This window comes from Acartia tonsa, chromosome 7 (assembly GCF_053477335.1).
Source record: "Acartia tonsa isolate MP-2025a chromosome 7, ASM5347733v1, whole genome shotgun sequence".
NCBI classification, from domain to species: domain Eukaryota; kingdom Metazoa; phylum Arthropoda; class Copepoda; order Calanoida; family Acartiidae; genus Acartia; species Acartia tonsa.
Window position 1 is genome coordinate 50,998,266 of NC_137266.1, and position 22,987 is coordinate 51,021,252.

The 22,987-nt window shown below is 30.9% G+C and overlaps 1 protein-coding gene across 2 annotated transcripts in view; it reads right to left on the bottom strand.

Moving 5' to 3' along the window:
• LOC145323944 (lachesin-like) overlaps positions 1–5,837 on the bottom strand; it is a 56,091-nt gene extending 50,254 nt beyond the window's left edge. Inside the window, exon 1 of one of the 2 annotated variants that reach the window (XM_080166556.1) lies at positions 5,677–5,837. The gene's annotated coding sequence lies outside the window, so the exon portion shown is untranslated. The remainder of the gene's footprint in view (positions 1–5,676) is intronic. The other variant, XM_080166558.1, reaches the window with a different exon arrangement.
• Between the last annotated feature and the right edge of the window lie 17,150 nt (positions 5,838–22,987).

Genomic DNA, 22,987 nt, shown 5'->3' on the forward strand with positions numbered 1-22,987 from the left:
ACTCTTATACTAGGATTCAAGGGATAAGACAACAAAAGAAAATATTTTCTTTAAAAGAGGGGGGACTTTATTAAAAAGCCTTGTATGTAAGATTCAAGGGATAAGACAACAAAAGAAAATATTTTCTTTAAAGGGGGCACAGTGGGTTTTTTGGCTGTTTTGGGGATTTTTTAACTTTATGAGTCACAAATACCAACAAAAGCTTATTTTATCTAAAAATAAAGTTAAAACCTTTCATATACAGGTTATAGCTTATGTAATATAACATATTATAAACATATTATTGTGATTTTATATAAGAAAAATGTCCCTAGAACTAATCTACTCATATAGTTAAAAGTTCGAAATTTCTGAAATTATTCATATTAAAAAAAAATTATTTTAACATCGACTGAGACCTCAATTAAAACTTTTGGAGAGTTTTAAGGTGTATATGATTAATATACATAATATATTATTCTAAGTTATCAATAAATAGTATACAGGGCTCGGCAGCTGCGCAACAGCTGTGACTAAACCGTAAATTTAAACCCGTTATAATGCTTTAAAAGATTTTTGATAAGAGGGATTGTTATACTTGGGTCAGGTTCAAACTTTCAGTTGATATTTAAAATTGTAAATGGTTTCCCGAGGTATACAGGCTGCCGAGCCCTGCAAACATACACCATACAAAATAGGAAAAAAATGTGATGTTCTTCAAGATTTTATATGCATTCTCAATTCGATACTGATTTTAAGTAATGATGTTTATAGTAAAAATATTCTTCTATTCTTCTGGAGTCCAGGGGCTTTTATTTAAAGGGACAGCGAAGCGCTAGAAAAATAGCCTAAACCCATCCCAAGTCTTAATTTTGAGAATAAATTAGCATAAAACCAACACAGGATTAATTTAGAGAATCCAATCGGTTCAGTATTTACTGAGATCTTAATGTTTGGACAAAAAAAATCTTACTACTTTATATTATAGGATATCTAAGAGTTTTTTTAATGTATCGTGGTATTACTTATACAAAAGTTTTTTTTAACTTCCTTGTTGATCGTTTTCTTTTAACTATCTCCTATTACTTATCAAATATGACTTTTTAAACATTAAAAAAAAATATAATATATGATATCAGTCCGTAACGCTATGGGGAAAATGTAATTTTCACAGCTAAAATATATGTGCATCTAATCTATACATTATCTTGTCCGTTTATCTGTCATGCTTCAAAAGAGTTTTTGCATATTATCTCTCTCTTTTTATGTTAAACAACTGCTCTATAACTCAAGTTGCCTTTTTGTTTATGCCAAGTTTTTTGGTGCTTTATTACTTATGGATGTTGTCATCCTTATTATATTGTAAAATCTTTTTTAAAAGTGAAGCTTCTCTATAATTAGGGTCCGTCCGTACGTCTGTCAATCTGTTTGGAACGGATAACTTTTTTTCGTTAATATAGGCATGTTAGAATTGTCTTATCAAACTTATCATACTTTGCATGGTGATTCCTGTAGTAGTTATGTACGATTTAGAATGTGTAGCAACTCTATAATCATAACCAGAATGTCCACTTTTAACATGGCAATTTTTAACTGTTTTTAACAACAAGTTTTGTAATTATCCTGTAATTATTAAGTTTTTCAACAAATTTACTTACATTTCTGTTCAACTTTTATACATTTATGCTCTGATTATTTATGACAATCTATAAGTGGTAATGTTCGTTTTTCCCACCGTCTCAGAGCTTCGCTTTAATGGATGTTGTCATCCTTATTATTTTCAAATTTTAATAGTTGGATGGAAAATTTTAGTAATACAGTAAATGAAAGTGGATTCAGGGACTAATATAAATTTAGAAACCAAGACCATTGAAAGGAAAGAACAATATAAATTAAGTATTTCAAACAAAGTTAAAGGACAGACAGAAAAAAATAGTGGCTTAGAAATCAAATGTTTCAGAAATACAGAAAGGAAGACATACGCACATTTATAAAAATTGAGCAGCTTTGTTACTAAAACTATTTCATAATAATCATTGTATATATGTTTTCAGTATATCCTATAATATAAGGTACTAAGCTTTTTTGTGTGTAGCGAAGGATCTCACTCACCACTGAACCGATATGGTTCTTCTTTAGAGGGAAGCTTCTTATAGGATGGTTTTAGGCTATTTTATTTTTATAAAAAAGCCTGAGTATTGTTTTAAGCTATTTTTCTGCCCTTCTATATCCCTTCAAATACCCTAGATGCTAGGGTCGCAGACGTTAGTTTTATATAGAGTAGATTATCATCAATGAGGTAAATCTTTACCACCTCCCCCAAAAAAAAGCTGTCTATCTAAAATTACAGCGAAGCTTTTCTATAATTAGGGTCAGTCCGTACGTCCCTGCGTCCGTAACGTTAGCTTTTTCGTTAACTTAGGCATGTTAGAATTGTTCTATTGATTCCTGTATTAGTGCTGTAAAGCGTATCAACCCTATAATCATTACCAGAATGTCCATACGTTTATGTTGATTTTTAAATTATATTATAAGTACAATATTATAAGGGTACATGGCAGATTTACCACTAGCAAAAATACAGTGATATTACTGTCATAAACACAGTGATTTGCTGTCATAAACACAGTTTTACTGTCAAATTCACACCTGCGTTTTTAGGGGGTATGACAAAAATACAGTTACTGCACTGGCATATTCACAGTTTTGCTGTCAATTGTACACCTACATATTGACAAAAATACATCTATTAAATTTATAATTTGTCAATTATACACCTACATATTGACAAATATACACCTATTAAATTTATACCTACTTATTTATCCATAATATTTAATATATCTATTACATATAGAAAAATATGTGTATAAACCCACTTTAATGTTGTAGCATTATACATACCCCTTGATTTACCCCCTATTTCTCCCCTCCTCATATCAGATCTGATTTTTGGATTACTGATTAATATTACAAAAAGTTACAATATTTTGAGCGAAGCATCTCTATAATCAAGTCCTAAAAATGTCAGTATGTCCTTTAACAGAATTCTGTATTTAAGAAGTTTTGTTACAAATTTACGTATAATTTTGTCTGAACTTATATATTAATTTTTTGTATATTCAGTTCTGACATTCTACAAGAATTATTGTTTGTCACTCGTAACTGTTGAAAACCATGTCCTTCTTGTAATATGGAATATTCCAGTTTCTATTTACCACGGCATATTACAATCTGTAAACCAGTGCCTGTACCTGTGACCGTACCTGAAACTGTACCTGAACCTGGACATTCAATTCCAACGTCTACACCTATACTTATATCACCACTAGATCCACTATAATATCCAATATTTGTCTGTTACCTTCTTTTGAAAAGTTTAGAATTATTGTTGTGTAGATTGATTTAACTATTATAAATAGTTATAAGGTTTAATAACTTGGTCAAAATATTTATAATTAATATTGATTTAAAAGTAGGTGTATTTTTGTCATCAAAACTGTGAATTTGACAGCATACTTGAATTTCATGGGTGTGAACTTGACAGTAAAACTGTGTTTATGGCAGCAGAAAGGTGTAATTTTGACAGTGGATAAAAAAATATTGCCAAAAATACAGCTAAAAACGAAATTGACAAAAACACACCCAATTTTTGTCAAAAACACAGTGGCTGTACTTTTGCTAGTGGTAAAAGTGGCAGCACCCCTATTATAAGTACAATATTATAAGCGAAGCATCTCTATAATCAATTCCTAACAATGTCCGTATACCCTTAAACAGTATTTTATATTTAAGAACTTTTGCAAAAAAATTAGGCAAAATTTTGACAAGACTTATTTATATATATTTTACATATTCACGCTCTACATGACTTAATGTTTGTCTGTCACCCCGTTTCAGAGCTTTGCTTTTATGAATGTTGTCATCCTTGTTCAAATATAAATCAACTGGTTGTCAGACCATTACCGATAGACTGAAGGACTTAGTAAATTATAATCTGGATGCTTCTTAGTATGGTAATAAAGTCTTTTAAATAGCAGCCGAGAAATTCACGTTTTCCCTAATAATGTTTCTAACGGACAGATGTACCGACAGATGGACGTATCATTTACAGAATAGCTTCACTATTAAAAACGGAAAGGTAACCTTTAAAGATTAAATATGTGTGTTATTAAATTATATCAATTTTTAGTAGTTTGACTTCATAATGGTATTTAATTTATATTAATACAACTTCACAGTATCTATTTTCTAAGCTGGATTTCTCATTTGGGGCTACGAGGTGCCAAGAGTTATGAACTAATCCTGAATTATGAATACTTGAATTTAATCAGGGCCTAAATAACTTTTGGCACCTCGTAGCCCCAAGTGAGAAAAACCTTTAAACGTAAAAAATACATGTTATTTTAAGATGCAATATTAGGTGTTCTTGGATTTTAAATTACAGATTTATGACAACTTTTCTTATTTTTCTTTGCATTTTAAAGTAGAAACATCTGTATATATCAATGAAATATTGTTACATATCATTTAATCAGATTTTTACACCAATTTATTCTAGGAAAAAGTAGGAAAAGCAATGTATGATGATTTTAATGAAAAAATTCACTTTTTAAAAATATTCCTTTGACCACGTTCAGCAAAACGGCTGTATTTTGCCTAATTTTGTAGTATATAAAAAAATCTGTTGCATGGCAACTTTTGAATGGTAATACTAGCCCCTGGGACATTTAACTCAAAATTGAGGAAATTTAAAAAATGACCAAAAATCCCACTGTGGGGGGGGGGGAAGTAACTCCGAATACGTCATATTACATTCTGGTTTGTTTACAGATTTAAAAACTTAAAAAATGTAGTATAATGGATGTAGAATAGACGAGAATATTATGACAGGGAGAAAATTGTCGTCAATTTAGGTTGACAATAATTAATGGTCAGTTTATTCATCCAGTAGGAGGGGATGTGGTAAAAGGGGTGGTTCGTTATATTAGCCAGCAACAAGTATCACTTCCAAGTAATAATAAATCTATTTATTACAAGATCTGCTATTTATTTCTTTTATTAAAGACCAATAATAGATAGGTATTATTGCGCTTTTATTAATTGTACCAATAAATAAAATAAAAATCAACCAACTTATAGTGCCTAATAAAAAATGACTTCATATAATACAAATGATCAATGATAGGCCAGTATATATTGTAATTAACTAATGGTAAAATGCAAACTGTCCTTCCATTGGTCATTTGTATTGTATAACGTCATTTATTTATGATACACCATAAGCTGCTTTAAAAATTTCTAGTATATCTTGTCCCTGGCTATTAAACTTTCAAGATTTTCTACTAGATAATAGTAAAGTGTTCACATATTATAGATTACCGGCTACTCCACATAGAAGCCTCTAGGGGAACTTAAATTGTATGGGAGGAAAGGGCACCCCCTAAACAATTTTCAATTTAAGTTGTAAAAAAAAGTCGATGATTTATCTTGGGAGGGTGGAGATACCCTCCCCCAAAATAGTCAAAACTTTTCCTGGACCTACATAAAGCTTCACTGTATAGGAGAACCATGTACGTTTAGCAGTTAGCGAGATTTAATGGTACAAACAGACACAGATAATATCTCCTACTTTAATATAAGGATAACTTTCAATTGCTTTTTGCAAATATTTGTTTCGTGTGTTTGTATGAATACCTTTTAGTTGAAGATGAAAGCAACTTTTCTATCTCTTAAACACACTCTCTATCTTTCTCTCTCTCTCACACACACATAATCTTTCTCTCTCTTTCTTGATTCCACTTTTATTTGAGATTGTCACTTTATCATTTTCTAGATCTGAAAAGGAGAGAAAATGGGTTGAAAATTTATGTTTTCATAGTTTCTAAAGATTTTCTTCTGGTGTGCGTTCGCGTCAACATTTTATCACATGTTTATAGCTTTCATATTCGCCAAAGAACACATCATAGCAAATTTATCAAACAGAGTTTAAAGGAGGCCTGCAAGAAATACACCGCTCTAACTGCTGAAAGACTGCCGAAAGTAGATCCAATGCCTAAACTGAATCTTTTTTGAGAGATTATAACTATAAAAAGCGTTTTTTTTTTAATGTAAAATGTAATTAGTTACAGACATTTTGTTTATAATAAGTTTCATATTTTGGGATATTGGGTCTACTTGAAGAAGTCTTCTAGCAGTTAAAACTGAAAGCAAGAAAAAGTTGATCCACACATTATGACGTCATACGATAGAGTAGCCAATGAGAGGCCAGTATCTGTGGAGCCACTTTTTCTAGCTTCTTAAATCTGTGTATTTCTTGCAGACTTCCTTCAATGATGAGATTAAATAAAAGAGAAGAAGGGTATTTTGTGCTCTTGTAATAATATGCTATTGATAATGATTAGCTAATGTGAAAAACGGAAATGAACGCACACAAGCTTTTGTATAAGTTGAACTGGTGGCCTAGTTTAATTAGCAAAGCTTTTCTATAATTAGGATGAGTCACAAACAAGCACTTTTTATAGTGCCTTTGCAAAATCACGTCTTACTGTCCTACCCTAGGTCAATTAAAATGTATATTCGCCTGCCATTCGTAATTTAGTTTGTGTATTGACCTATTATTGGTCATTTGTATTTTATGGCGTTATTTTTTATATATAACATATAACAAACAAACCTTATAACTACTACCTGTAAAAAAGCTACAATTTCTAAATTAGACTTTTTTTAAAATAGAATAAAACCCTCAAAGAACCCCCTATTATTAATGTGCCTAAAGTTTATAAGCCAAGAAATAAAATAATGTATCAATAAAATAATGTATCAATGATACTTTGGTTACTGTAATACTACAGGCTACATCCCAAAGGACTATAGTGCACTTGAGAGATGTGAACGCAAAATAGCCTAAAACCATCAAAGAAACCTAGCATTAACAGTAGCAATGAATCAACATACAATAATTCATGTCGACTATATGGCTATTAATAATAAAATAATTGATTAATTCAGATTAAAAAAAACCTAATATTTTAGTAAAATAATCAACTTAAAATTAAGAATTTATCAACAAAGTAGACTTTGTATTAAGATGTTAATTTATTCCACCAAGAATTAATTAGAAACAACGATAATCAAATTTGATATTGATATTCAAATTAGGGGATATTTTATAGGATATTTAAATTTTGGTATAATCTCAGAAACCTACATGATAACTATACAACCTCAAGAAGAAAGGGGACAATAGGCTGTTTATTACACTAGTCCCTAAAGTTTTATAATAACCCTTCTAACTAGTTGGCTTAAAACCATTGGGGACTTTCAACGAATTTTGATTGGTTGCATTATAAAGTTGAGTAGCAAACATTTCAACCACAAATTGTAATCTATAGAAGGGGTAATTGAGTGTATTTACATCGAGGATGTACATCAATTTATCGGTCATTGTCTTATCCCTTTAAATTTTTGCTATACAACCATCTTATTTAACCCTTACAGATCGGGCCCCAATTCCCACCTTAATAGATCGGGGGGGGGGGTCATATTGACCCCCCCCTCTATCTCGGCTTCTGTTACAGATAAAGACGTAAAATTTTTTTCTGGTGGTTCATGTGTATTTTTAGAGAAAATTACTTTTTCTAGTCATAGCGGTCAGGCCGCTCCTTAGCCGCTTTTTAGCGGCCAGCCGCTAAATTTTAAAACAGCTGTAGAGCGGCCAATTTTGCAGCTAGGATGATCAAATTTTAGGACGAACTTTTATTTTTCATAACAAAAATATTACTTTTTCTGATCATCGCCGAAAAACGGCAAATAATGGAAACCGTTATTTTCGGCGGTTACGGCGGTTATGGCGGTAAAACGGCGGTTGGCGGCGCCAATTAATATTTTTATCTGTTTATTGTTGCTCAAGAATTTACCAAAAAAATTTATTGGTCTCTAGCTGTAATAGAAGCCACGATATTCATGATATATGTCTGTAGTAAAAGCCGGACAAAAATCGGTCATAAAGTCGGTCAGGGTGCGGTCAAACGGTCATAACACCACTTTTCTCATAAGGTCATTGATATCTTAGTATTCACCAAAAAAAATTTAGGTTTCAAAAGTCATAATGTAGAAATTAAGATTTATTTAGAATTTTTTTAAAATTTTGGTGCTACCCAACTGACTTTGACCGGACACCACGACCGACACAGACCAGATATCCTAATAAAATCAACTCTTGCCAACGCATAATTACTAAACTTAAAAAGTCATGAAGTCACAGCTCTCCATCTTACCTACAAAAAAAATGACATTTAAAAAACTAGAGGGGGGGGTCAATATGACCCCCCCCCCGATCTGTAAGGGTTAAAATTAAAAATTCATTGCAAAGTCAATGCCTTACTTAATCTATCCTAAAATAAATGTAAACAAGATATTAGTTCTCTCATAAGTTTCTTTGTGGTCTAATAATTATTAAAGGGACATTGCCTTAAATTTAATTAACTTTTCATGCTGTCTTAAACATTATTTATCAAATTTTATAGTATTATAAATTTAAACAAAGAATAAAATTATGAAACCATATGTATATTAGTATAATTTAAACCAAAAGACATAATTTTTATTCATTAACTTTGTCAAATGCCTCTATCATTTTAGACCTTGACTTTAAACTACAGAAAATCCATAAATAAGTTACAGCTTTTCTGCCAATTAAAAGTTATAATATATACAATTCTTTAATTTGTAAGATCTTGTCCTTGTTAAAATACCATTATCAGTCATTAAGGCAAGTTATTAATAAATAAAGCTAAACTTGTACATAATGTTATGAGGATAATGAATGCTTTAATTACAGGTCTCATAATACAGGGATAAGACAATGGCCGATAAATTGATGTACATCCCCGATTATAATTCACAAAATTACCCATTCTGTAGATTACAATTCAATTCCCCAAAGTTGTTAAGCTAACAAATATAAAAACGCTATTATAAAAGTTTGGGGACTTTTTCACTTAGAATAGTTTGTAAGAATCTTGGTCCCTTGTCCATAGTAATTACATATTATCATCAGCAATGTAATTTATTCTTATAAATTAGGTATTTATAAATTACAGTTTTAAAGTAGTTTAATAAAACTTTCGACTAGTTAAAAATAGCTAATATACAAAATTGAAATATGTAAATATAAAATCATATTAAGACTAATAAGAAGCTTTCCTAACTACATAATCTGAGATCTTTTGCTTCAGACAAAAAAAAACATGTATTTTACTCCAATATGTGTATTTTATTAGCATGAGTAAAAAGAACAAAGATGAAATCGGATTAATGAAATTATTTTCATTTTTTTTAAATTAAGCGGAAAAAAATTTAAGTTTTAAAACTTTGTATAGTGCTTTATCATATTGGTTTATTAAATTTAAAAATCTAATTTCTTTCTACAAATTTTGTTCGTTTTCATTGCAGTTGATTTATTCATAAAACATGGTATTATACGCGAAAATTGAATACAATCAGTGTGCTTTTTAATTAAATGTTAATATTTAATAAAAAAAAAAGAATAAACACATCCATAAAAGTAAAGCTTAACAGATAACAATGGAATAAAAAAGCAACAATGTTTTAGTCTTAAAAATGATTTATTATGCATTTTGAGCTTCGCTTTCAGAGATGTTGTCATCCTTGTTTTCTGTATTATAATGCTTAACAATTAAATACAATCAATACAGAAATCTCTAAGCAGAGTTTGAAATAGTAAGGACGATTCTAACATGGCTGGAATTAACCACAAGTGCTATCCATTACAAACAGACAACCCCTAAATGCATAAAGCCTTTGCTTTGGTAAATATTAATTTCCATGCATTACTTATTTGTATTATTAAGTTGTCGATGTTAATAATAAAACTTTATTGGTAAATATTATCAAATATGCTTCCTACAATTTAACAAATATTACTTTTACTGTGAAATAGTTAATTGTTTTTATAGTTTTATAAAAACGTTTCATTATACGTGTCTTAACATCTTTGGGGGCTCTTGATGAATTGTAATTTGTTGTTTCATTTAGTTAACCCTTACAGATCGGGGGGGGGGGGGGGAGCCCCATCCCCTCTAGTTTTTTCAATCTCATTTTTTTGTAGGTAAGATGGAGAGCTGTGACTTCATGACTTTTTAAGTTTAGTAATTATACGTCGGCAAGAGTTGATTTTATTTGGATATCTGGTCTGTGTCGGTCGTGGTGTCCGGTCAAAGTCGGTTGGGTAGCCCTGTAATTTACTCAAAATGAACTAAAAGTAGAAAAAAATGACAGATTAGGTTTTTATATGACTAAACGTCCCAACTAATAAAATCAGCAATTTTGAACGACAATTTATGAAGATAAATAAATAATTAATAAGCTTCCAGACTAGAGAGAGCCTAACAGAGCATACCTTTTGCGGTTTCTCTAGGGTCTGATACTTTTAAATTTGTTTGTTTCGCATTATGTTACCATTTATGTACTATTAGCTGTACATTATTTTTCGTAAATATAAGATGATACTAATAACGCTAAAAATAGCCTGAAACCACACTAAGACTTTTTCAAAAAAAATAAAATAACCTATAACCATATCAGGGCCTATAAGTAGCTACACTGTAAAGGAAAACCCTGTCGGTTCAGTGGTTAGCGAGATCCTGCGCTACAGACAAAAAAAGCTTACTACTTAATGTTATAGGATATTAATCAATTTTCCTTATGAATAACCTTATAGCAATGTTAACAAATTCTAAATGTTTTTAAGTATCAGACTCTGGTATTTATATTGTATTAATTGCATTATAAAACTCTTGACCATAAGCTGTATAAATATATAAATGAACAAATAGAAGTTAATTCAATCATTAAACTTGATCAAATATTCTTGGTTGACCCACATTTTTTGACCGCAATACAAATATAAAATGCAGGGAGGAAGAGGACATTGTTTATAACAATACTCCCCAAAGTTTTATAATAACGTTTTCTTATCCTTCAGCTGAACAACTTTGGAGACTTATAAAGAATTTTGATTGGTTGGTTCATTTAGTTGAGTGTGTAATCTACAGAAGGGGTAATTTTGTATATTATCAATGAGGAGTTTAATCAATGTATTAGCCATTGTCTTATCCCTGTATACATTGTATAATATATTTTCTAGTATGTCTTCGAAACCGATTAGTATCCGCTGGATTAAAACCAGTTCTCAGCCATATTAAAAAATTATATATAGCATCGTATTACAGAAAATTTTCCACGAATATCAAAATAAAAAACATTTATTAGACCGGACCTTCGTCCCCTTGGGTCTAACAAAGTTGGTTAAGATAATTATTCATTTTAATGTCCGCGGAAAGCTGTCTATAATACGATGCGATAAATAACTCTTTAAATTTTGCATGAAAGAATATATTGAAAATCATTAAATTAATATTCTCCTTAGATCATGCAATTTTAAGAAACTTACACGAAACATTAATTTTTAAAAATATCAGTAGGGACAAATTTTTCCACAGAAAAAAGTTGAACTGTAGTCAATGTCTGTCTGTGTGTGGTTGAACCGAAGGATCTTGCTGACCAAAAAACAGATCTATAGTATAGATGTATAACCAGACAACTACCTCCCTTCCTTTTTCAAAGACCTCTTTCGTCTACTTCTAAATTATTTTCTGCTACTCGGCTGTCTAATATAAGCGATACCATTGGTTAATTTTCAATGACCCAATAGAAAGGTTGCACAAGACGGTTGCGTTGGGGAGATACAGTTATTTAACCCTTTCTCCCTTTAGTGTTTTACTCTAATGAACAATAGACCGATATGGTTCTCCTCTATTGTAAAGCTTTTCATAGGACCAGGGAAGGTTTATAACTACTTTAGGGAGAGATTGTCCGCCCTTCCAAGATCAATCGCCTTAAGAAAATACCAAAAAAATCAGCTTAAAAGAAATAAAAGACACTGGCAAATAAATTGTACATCCCCAATGATGATACACAAAATTACCTCCTCTGTAGATTTAAATTAGTGATTGAAACGTATGGACACTCAACTTGATGAACCAACCAATCAAAATTCAGTAAAAGGCCCCAAAGTTGTTAACGAATATTGAAACGTTATTAAAAAACTTTGATGACTTGTGTAATAAACAAAACATTGTCCCCTATCTCTCAGAAATATTTTTATATTTATTTTTCATATTAATAACAGTTTTCAATATAATATCCCTTCCTACATAATATACATTTAGAGAGTTTTACATACATCTAAGTAAACTTGTCTTAAAGGGGTGAATAATAGAGATAAAGCTTAGAGTGCTAAATATATTTTTTTTCTTGTTTCAAACAAGGTAGATTATTTCCAAAGAACTATGAGCTATTGAGCAGCAGTAGAGATCATTTTTAACGTCTCTAGTATTGCCCATAAGATGATACAATTATTGCAATCAGATAGACCAACAAACATAACAAAGGGATCTAAAGGGATAAGACAAATGCCGATAAATTAATGTACAACCCCAATGATGATACACAACATTACCCCTTCTGTAGATTAAAATTAGTGGTTAAAACGTTTGTACACTCATTTAAATGGATCAACCAATCAAAATTAATTAAAATTCCACAAAGTTGTTAAGTCAACGAATAAGAAAACGTTATAATAAAACTTTAGAGACTAGTGTAATAAACCACCTCTCTCTTAGAAATACTGCTATATAAACAACATATCAAAAATCCAACAGTCTAAATTTTGTCTAATCTAATGAAAGGGTGAATATTTTGATTATATATGCAAATCTCTCTCAAGCTTTTATATATAAAATGGTGCATTATTTGCCAAATGTACCACTTTTCTGCACTACCTCTCCGATTTTGTTAATACTCTATATTTTGGTCCGTTGGGTCATTCAAGGATGCTGGATGGCCAAAAAAAAGTTTCAGAGTCCCTGGATGTCTAGATATCTAGCTATCTATGAAGGTAGGTAACAAAAATGTAAAAAACACCCATTTTTTCACAATTTTAAACATTAATTTTTTCATCAATCTTACATCCAATCTATACATTTTATACATCAAAATGATCGTTTATTCATGTAAAAAGCGCACATAATGCTTTTTTGGCCAAAACTCTAATTTTACAGGGTGTCCAACAAAAAGTGTATTTTGGATATCTAGCGTAATACCCAAAATACCTGTCCGAAAAAAATCATTTTTTAGGCTTAAATCCTGTTTTTTATCTGTGTGCATATGTGGTATATAACGGTTCGGACCACCCGGGACTATAAGGTTGTCAAATTTCACTTTGGGACACCCTGTAAATGTGATTTTTGCGTCTGTAGAGCTAAAACTTGGTCCAAATTGGCTATTTTTTTCAAATTACTCTAATATGTGTCTTAGTATGTTTGGCCATAGTGTTTTCTGACCAGATCAATATTTTCATATTTTTTGGACACCCTGTATTTTCTAAAAAAGAGAAAAAAAATTTTAGTTTTTTTTTAAATTTTTTTTTCTATTTTTAAGTTACTTAAAACTGTCATATAGATACAGATTTTGACTAATAACAATAATATTTGCCTATTTTACAATTTTGTACACTTTTGGGACACCCTGTGCATGTTTTTGAAAAATGATGGTTTTTGCCCATTTTTTGTGGGAAGGAGTCGTTTTAGGGCCATAGACTATTTCTTCATTTTTGTAGAACTTTTCAAGACACATCATTTGTTATTTATGCAAAAACCGCAAAAACCGAACCGTTTTGCCGTTATTCACCGCCAAAGGCAAAATTTTTTTACGTTTTTGCCGTTCCGGAGGTTGTAATGGGCATTTGTGGTAAGAAAACGTTGATTTATCAAGATCCCTCTTAAATACTTTTATTTAGGTAATTTAATTTACTAAATTTCATATTAAGTAAAAATTTTTGTGCAGCTAACCGTTTTTCGTCGAGATGGATTTCAATTGTTAAAACAAGAAAAATTAGGTGAATATAACATAAATAATTGCTATAACATAAGTGATAAAAGAATCATAAATCATGTGCATTTGAAATTCCTTTTAACAAAAATCAGTTGGATATACAAAAAAATTTACTTCACATGAAATTTAATAAATTAAAATGCCTAAATAAAGATATTTCACAGTTATCTTGATAAATCAACGTCTTCTTACCACAAATGCCCATTAGAACCTCGGGAACGGCAAAAAACGTAAAAAATTCTGCCTTTGGCGGTGAATAACGGCAAAACGGTTCTGTTTTTGCGGTTTTTGCATAAATAACAAATGATGTGTCTTAAAAAGTTCTACAAAAATGAAGAAATAGTCTATGGCCCTAAAACGACTCCTTCCCCCCAAAAATGGGCAAAAACCATCATTTTTCAAAAACATGCACAGGGTGTCCCAAAAGTGTAAAAAATTATAAAATAGGCAAATATTATTGTTATTAGTCAAAATCTGTATCTATATGACAGTTTTAAGTAACTTAAAAATAGAAATTTTTTTTTTAAAAAACCAAAAATTTTATTTCTCTTTTTTTTGAAAATACAGGGTGTCCAAAAAATATGAAAATATTGATCTGGTCAGAAAACACTATGGCCAAACATACTAAGACACATATTAGAGTAATTTGAAAAAAATAGCCAATTTGGACCAAGTTTTAGCTCTACAGATGCAAAAATCACATTTACAGGGTGTCCCAAAGTGAAATTTGACAACCTTATAGTCCCGGGTGGTCCAAACCGTTATATACCACATATGCACACAGATAAAACACAGGATTTAAGCCAAAAAAAAATGATTTTTTTTGGACAGGTATTTTGGGTATTACGCTAGATATCCAAAATACACTTTTTGTTGGACACCCTGTAAAATTAGAGTTTTGGCCAAAATAGCATTATGTGCGCTTTTTACATGAATAAACGATCATTTTGATGTATAAAATGTATAGATTGGATGTAAGATTGATGAAAAAATTAATTTTAAAATTGTGAAAAAATGGGTGTTTTTACATTTTTGTTACCTACCTTCATAGATAGCTAGATATCTAGACATCCAGGGACTCTGAAACTTTTTTTTGGCCATCCAGCATCCTTGAATGACCCAACGGATTAAAATATAGAGTATTAACAAAATCGGAGAGGTAGTGCAGAAAAGTGGTACATTTGGCAAATAATGCACCAAATACTATACTATAATTTACTGGGAAAGGGGATAATATAGTAAAAAACAATTAAACATTTTACTTATTAAGAAAAGTAGTAAGGCGTTTAGTCTGTAGCTTACGATCTCAAGAATTACTGAATCTATTGGGATCTCTTATAGGCTATTTTATTTATACATTTAAGTATTAGGATAGTTTTAAGCAATTTTTAGACCCCCTTTCGATACAAAGCTACTATATGCTAAAGGCACAGACGCTGATTTCTCGAATATTTTTCCTTTCCCGGATAAAATATATATCCATTCTATATATTCTTAATCCTTAGTGTCACTTGCCATAGTCCTAGCCATAGAATAATTATCTATATTTTTTTAGAGTTGACACTAATAGTTTTCTTCAATTTTTGGTTATAAGCTGGGCAAAATTATGCTGTAAATAACACATTTTAACAAAATAGATTATAATCTATCTTGTGTATTACTCGATGGAATAAAATGTTTTCTCTTATTTTCATTACTCTATGTGCAATCACCCTTCTGGCAATTTTGCTCATAATCAATGCAAGCGTTTACGTATTAGAGCAGGGATATAAAGGGATAAGACAATAGCAGATAAATGTAATACATCCCATATGATGATAGACAAAATTGCCCCATCTGTACATTAAAAATAGTGGTTGAAACATTTGAACACTAAACTTAAGGAACCAACCAATCAAATTCACTAAAGTACCCTAAATTGTCATGACAGCAAATAAGAAAAAGTTCTTTAAAACTTTGGGGACTAGTGTAATAAGTAGTCCCTTCCCTCTCCCTGGATTATAGGTGTTATGAGAACGGGTAAGAATATATAAGAAAATAAGCTTAATAATAAACATAAATATATATCCTATTGTTTATATTATGTCTATATAGATTTGCAGAATCTACTCTATAATTAGATTTGTCCGTATGTTCATCTGTAAGAAACCTTTATTATTTTTAGTAACTACTATAAAACTACAATATGTCTGAAAAAAACCTGCCAAAAAATTGTTTTAAAAAAAATATTAACTAAAAATTGTAAGATTCCTCTTTGCTTTTCATGGACATATTTTTAAATTAATATGAACTAAACATAAAAAAAGAATGACAACATCAATAAAGCTAACTCTGAAACAATAGGACAATAAACATTAACACTTGTACCTAACTATTACAGGAATCACCATGTGAAGTTTAAAATCAACAGAATAATTCTAACATGACTAAAAAGTGTTGTAAAACAGTTAAAATCAACACGCTATAGACAGACATTCTGGTTTGAATTTTAGAGTTATACCTAACTACTAATGGAATCACCATGCAAGAAATCGATAAGACTTAATGTCCCGGATGGACGGACCGACCCCAACTAAAAAAAACCTTCGCTTTTGAAAAGAAACAATGTAAAAATAAAAACAATTTAGAGCCCGCATTGATTGGCAAACAAACAGTCATAATTTTTATGCAATCTTGATGTTTTTATTATATACTTGATTGCAAGGGATCAATAGCCGATTTTTCTAGACAGTTAATTAATTATTTCTTTTTAGGGGGGGGGGGAGATTGATTGTAGTTATTTCTATTGCTTAAAGGTTAATCTACTACAATGAAAAACTTAAAACTCTCATCTAAAAACACTTTCTAAAACTCAAAAATTGCAACCGTTTTTAGGCCACTTTATTACAAATTAAATTAAGAAAATAAAAGCGGTGTCGATCCTTTCATGTAAAAAATGTTTAGCACAAATAGTTAATTTTACGATAAATTCAATTGTAAAACTGTTTTTCTCAGTGTGCTTTTTCTATAGCAATTGTATTTCGAAGATCGTATTTAAGTTGAGCATGTTTTTTAAGCGCATTACTGACCTACAGATATTTAAGAATTGTAAAAAAAAGTAGCTGCATATTTTGAATGCTGGTATCACAAGAAATCTGGAATAGTTATTTATCGCATTAAATCATAGACAGCTTTCCGCGGATATAAAAATTAAAAGGTATAAGATTATTATCTACGGATATTGTCTGTCATGCAATGATTTTCCAGTATGGCTGAGAACCGGTTCTATTCCAGTGGATAATATTCGGTTTCGAAGCCATACTAAAAAACTCCAATTAGTTATTATTATTTCAAAAACTTTAAAATGATTCTAGGCTGGTTATGAGAAAGCCCTTAGAGGCTCTAGGGAAAGCCTCCAGCAGCTATAAATCCTATATGTATGTTATAAAGTTATTGTAAAAATTGTTATTTTAAATTCAACTGATTTTGGTCATAAATTCAACTTACAGGCATAATGATTGTGCATCAGGGAGGGAGAGGACAATAGGCTGTTTAAAAAACTAGTCCCTAAAGTCATATAATAACGTTTATTTATTCGTTCGCTTAAAATTAGATAATTTTGATTGGTTGCTTCATTAAGTTCAGTGTCAAAACGTTTCAACCACTAAGCCTAATCTACAGAAGGGATAATTTTGTGTATAATCAATGATCATCAAGGATGTTGATCAATTTATCGGCCATTGTCTTATCCCTTTGGATCCGTTATATATATATGACCAAAATTCCTTACGGACAAGCCGACACTCTCCTCAACAATAACAAGTCAATTATGTATCACTAGGTGTTCTAACAAACCTGAAATAAACAAAAAAATAATTAGCACATTAAAAAAAATTATTTTATGGGTGAAAAAGTCAAGAAAATTTTTGTCCATAAGTAGCGAAGCAACAATAAGCTAATTAACTTTATTTTGTGTGTAATTATAAATGTTGTACTGGTATATACAAGTTTGTATGCCGGAAAAAATTAAACTTTGTTAATAGACATAGATACTTTTGACAGAAAATAGTTTGTAATTATAATGTAAGATTGATATAAAAGCAATTATTCTTCACATTGAAAGAATACCTATTGTGTATATTAAGGGGTTCTAATAACGCATTGATTGGACTTGATTTCCCTTCGAGCCATCTACATTTTATTTTTGTTTAACGTTTAAACTATCAGTATCGATTATAACTTTGTTCTTGTTCTTGATGCTTTGGTTCCCTTACTATATTTGTATAACTATTTATGTAATGGTTAATTTTCATTGAATATTCTGTTATATATTTGAAGGGGGGGGGGGGTGAATAGATACTTTTGCTACAGAATACTAAACTTCAAAGTTATTTTCTGCTTTGTTATAGGTAAAAATCTATATGAAATATTAAAAAGTTTTAAACTGTTTATTTTTATAAATACTACCCAAACCGTTGTCACGATGATAAAGCAAACTATGCATGCATTTTAAAAATAAACAAGGATAAACATGTTATATATGGTAGTTGGGCTTTTAAAAAATAAAAAATATAAAGTAAAGGAAAATAATTTTTTATTTTAAGAATGGATATAGAATAAATGGAAATTCTCGCATACCCTAATAAAATGTTTCTCTCAGGTTGCTAATATAACAAAACCCTTTACCACCCCACCCCCCCCCCCCCGCCTGGACATAGTAGAACACATTGATCAATATATGAGGACTATATCTGTAACCTAAATTGAAAACACAATCCAATTTGAGCAAATCTAGAAAATTAAGAAAAAAAGGAAGAGTTAAAAATATTGAAATAAAATGAGTAGCCGTAAAAGCAAGACGAATATAATGAAATAGAAAGATAACAAACATGCATTTTAGAGTAACTTTGCTACAAAAAAAAAGAATTTATGAAAATCTACGTTGAAAAATATGCAGCTCCGCCCCCCTTTGTGCTGCACCAATATGTATAAATATAAATTTTTATCAAACTTCCGGCTCTGAATAACTTTTGTTGGTTTCCGGGAAAAAAATTTAAATTCACTATTTTGGTAGCTTACACGTAGATACTCTATAACTTATATTTTCATTCCAACATATTGTGAGTGTTATTTACTTAACTTTATATGCTGCTAACGGCCAAACGGTGGAACGTATAGATATGCTCGCACAAAATTTAAACCGACACAAGAAAGCCTACAAATAATCTGGAATAGTCATCACTAAATAATGCACAGTTATCTTTTGGTGCTTTTTCTTCAATAGAGAGGTTAAGCACCAAGCTGCTTCTAAAATTGTTACGAAAAACATTTAACCTTAAACTGCACTATATCCGCTTAATTTGGCAACAAATTTTACTATCCGCAGACAAAGGACCATAATACGAAGTGATATACAACTTTCTTATTTTTCTATTTTGCGCCATAACTTACGCCCATTATTATTCTTACAAATAACACTACCGTTCTTGTTTACTAAATACAAAAGTGAATCTTTATTTTCTTTGTATTTGAAAAGCGGGAAAAGATGTAAGAAAACCACAGAAAATCTGTCGTAATACATTTTTTCATAGTAGCGCAGCTACTCTCTAACTAAGTTATAATTGTACACGTTACACCGTCCTCTATCAGTCTATTACTATTCTTTATTGGCGAACTTTATATATCTTAAAATTAATTAATCAATAAAATATGCGATTTTCAGTGATTTGATTAAATAAGATTAACCCATTAGTGCCGAGCGCCACTTTTATGGGCCGAGCGAGCTGAAAGTTTCAGGGAAGCTTTATAATGGTCAAAACGGAATTCGTATTTTTTTGTTTTGCTCTAGTGGCGTGCACAGGAAAGTTGCAAAAAAACCCGGTTCGGCTCGGCCATAAATACCAACCAGGCATTATTACCCGTTTTTGGTGCTTTCCCCCGGCGTTAAAACCCGGTTTTCCTGTAAAAACCCGGTTATTTTGACCAAAAATCGAAAAATGTAATTTTTGAACGCCAAAAGTGAGATGAACACTTTTTAGAACTTTGATACGATCCGTAATTGAAAACTACACAACCTCATGTAATCTATAGAGCTACAAGTATAATACGAAGTGATTTATTTCAAATTTCGTGTTTAGCCGGCGATTTCGGGTAAAAAAACCCTGTTTTGTTGTTGTTGTCAAAAAAGATCTATTAGTGAAACCGGGTAATAAAAATTTCAGACTCCAAATGGAAATGCCAAACCGGGCCTATATAGGGCGTAAAAATACGATAAAAAAATCATATAAAAAATAATAATTTAAATAAAACGAATTCACAAATAGATGTACTTGTCAATAAACTTTAGATTTAACGAAAAAAATCAGCGACTTTACTATAAAAACAAAAAAGTTAGATGGGGTATTTTGAATTTTCATGATTTTCAAACTTTGTTGATCTATACCGGCAAACGGAAGTAAGCAAAACTGCCTGCTCCAGGGGGAAATGAAAGCCAGGGTAGTAGAGGGGGGATTCATACTGAGAATGATGCAATTATGAAGCCGGAAACGGTTTTTTTTACATTTTCTGGAACCGGGTTTTAAAACCCGGTTCGGCACTAATGGGTTAAGTTGATAATTCAGCATTAATCGTCTATCTTAGCAATAATAGTAAATCAATTGCCTCCTAGATTTGTCTTGTGCTACTTACAGATAAAAATGCCCTTGTTCTATGTAACGAAAATTTCTTTTGTATTTTTGGGTTTATTTAGTTTAAATAAATTTTGAAATGATAACAATTTTACTTTTTAAAATTAATTTTCGATTTATATTAATCAAGGATAACGTTTAATGACCAATTTATAGCAAATCAAAAAATAATGAACTGAAAATATAACATTGTAATTGAAAATTAAAAATGGTCTATGTAAAGCTTCAGTGTACCATACATAGGTCTAATGGTTAGCGAAACAAGAGACTCGACAAAGTTTTTGATAGAATGAGCCGTGTGACGTCATAAAAGGGAGAGATGAGAGAAGAAGTGGGACAGTAAACCCCTTTAAAAAAAAATGAATCTATTGACGTCACACGGAACATTTTGTCGGACACTTTGTCGAGTCTCCGAAATAAACGTACAAACGGACAAAAATACAGCCATCCTGTTACTATTATATAAAGAGATAGAAAAATTATCTATAATACAAAGTAGAACGATGTCTGTCTGTCCGTCTGTCCGTCTGTCTGTCTGTCTGTCTGTCTGTCTGTCTGTCTGTCTGTTTGTCCCTTAAGATCTCGGTAACCACTGAACCGATCGGATTCTACTCTTCAGGGTATATACCTATTGGTCCTGTGGTGGTTTTAAGCTATTTTCCTGGGGGGTGGGACACCCCCAACCCCCAAAAACAAAAAAATCCCCCCCCCATTTTTTTTTTTTTTTGCTTAAGATTTCCTTGGTCCTTTAACGAATTTTGCCTTAATTTTTTTTATCACCTCTTGGGGCAAAGCCCCTAGAGGCTAGGGGCGAAGCCGCTAGTATTTAATATCTCAGCTAAAGAAAATCTGAAGACCATAGAAAAAGGAAGTAAGAAATTTGTGGTGTTTTACAAAAAATAATAAAAATGGAGATAGCAAAATTAAGATGTGATTTTTTAATAAGTAGTATAGCTATGATATGTTTGTACGTCAGAAATTGCTTTATATTTACTATAATGTCAAATGCTAAAAATACACTTTCTGCAAATTGATAAAAAAAGTCAGTGACTTTATGTGAAGATTGTTACACTTATTATTAAACATATTTCTCCTGGCTGTAATCTATAGAGTTGCTACGAAAATTGGACTGTTTATTACACTAGTCCCCAATGTTTTATAATATTTTTTCTTATTAGTTAGCTCAATAACTTTGGGGACTTTTATTAAATTTTGATTGGCTGGTTTCTTAGGAGTGTCCAAACGTTTCAACCACCTATTATAATCAAAAGAATGGGTAATTTTGTTTATTATCATTGTACATCAATTTATCAGCCATTGTCTTATCCCTATAGATCACTGAAAAATGATAAAATTTTATGCTGTACGACAAAGAAAAGCATTTTGTTAGAACCCTAGAAATAAAGCGTCCTTTATTAAAAAAGGAATAATCTTTATGAAAAGGTAAGGAAGCCAGGGATCTAAAGGGATAAGACAATGACCGATAAATTGATATACATCCTCAATGATGATACACAAAATTCTGTAGATTAAAATTAATGGTTTAAACGTTTGAAGACTCAATTTAATAAATAAACAAATCAAAATTCAAGAAAAGTCCCTAAAGTTGATAAACCAACGAATATGAAAACGTATTATAAAACTTTGGGGACTAGTGTAATAATCATCCCAATATCCCCTCTTTTCCTGTAAGGCAGAAGCGCCATATGTTGCATAATTGCTACATTCATATGACAAACAGTCCTTTTTAGACCAGCACAAAATATCTGTAGTAACATTCAGAGGTTTTTGACCTCAGCAATTGTGCTCTTATAATCATGTGCAAAAAAGCTTTGCTTTAGACAATATATGATGTTGCTTTCCCTCAATGTTTCAATTGAGTAATGGTGGGCAGTTAGTCTTTTCCCTTTTCTAACTCCTACGGAGGCCCTAACCCTTTGGGGTTAAAAATCCAAATCTATGGGAATGAGGGCCAAAGGGTTAGTCTATGTGGACAATAAATGGAAGAATACCTATTTCCCGCATCGTATTATAAACATATTTCCACGGATATAAAATGTACAAATATAAGATTAAAACCGGTTTTAATCTTATGTACATTTTATATTTGTAGAATACGATGCTAGACATATTTTTTTCGTATGGATGAGAACCGGTTCTAAATCACCGGATATTAATTGGTTTCGAATGAATAAGATAAATGTGATTAAATGTGTTTTTAATGCTATAACATTTTAGGAATATAATGTGTGGTTGTATGGAAATACTTACTAACAAGGGATAAAAAAATTGGGAAAAACTTTTGTAGTATAAGCATGAATATTAAATATTTCTAGATGATTTGGCACATTTATTTTTATATTTTT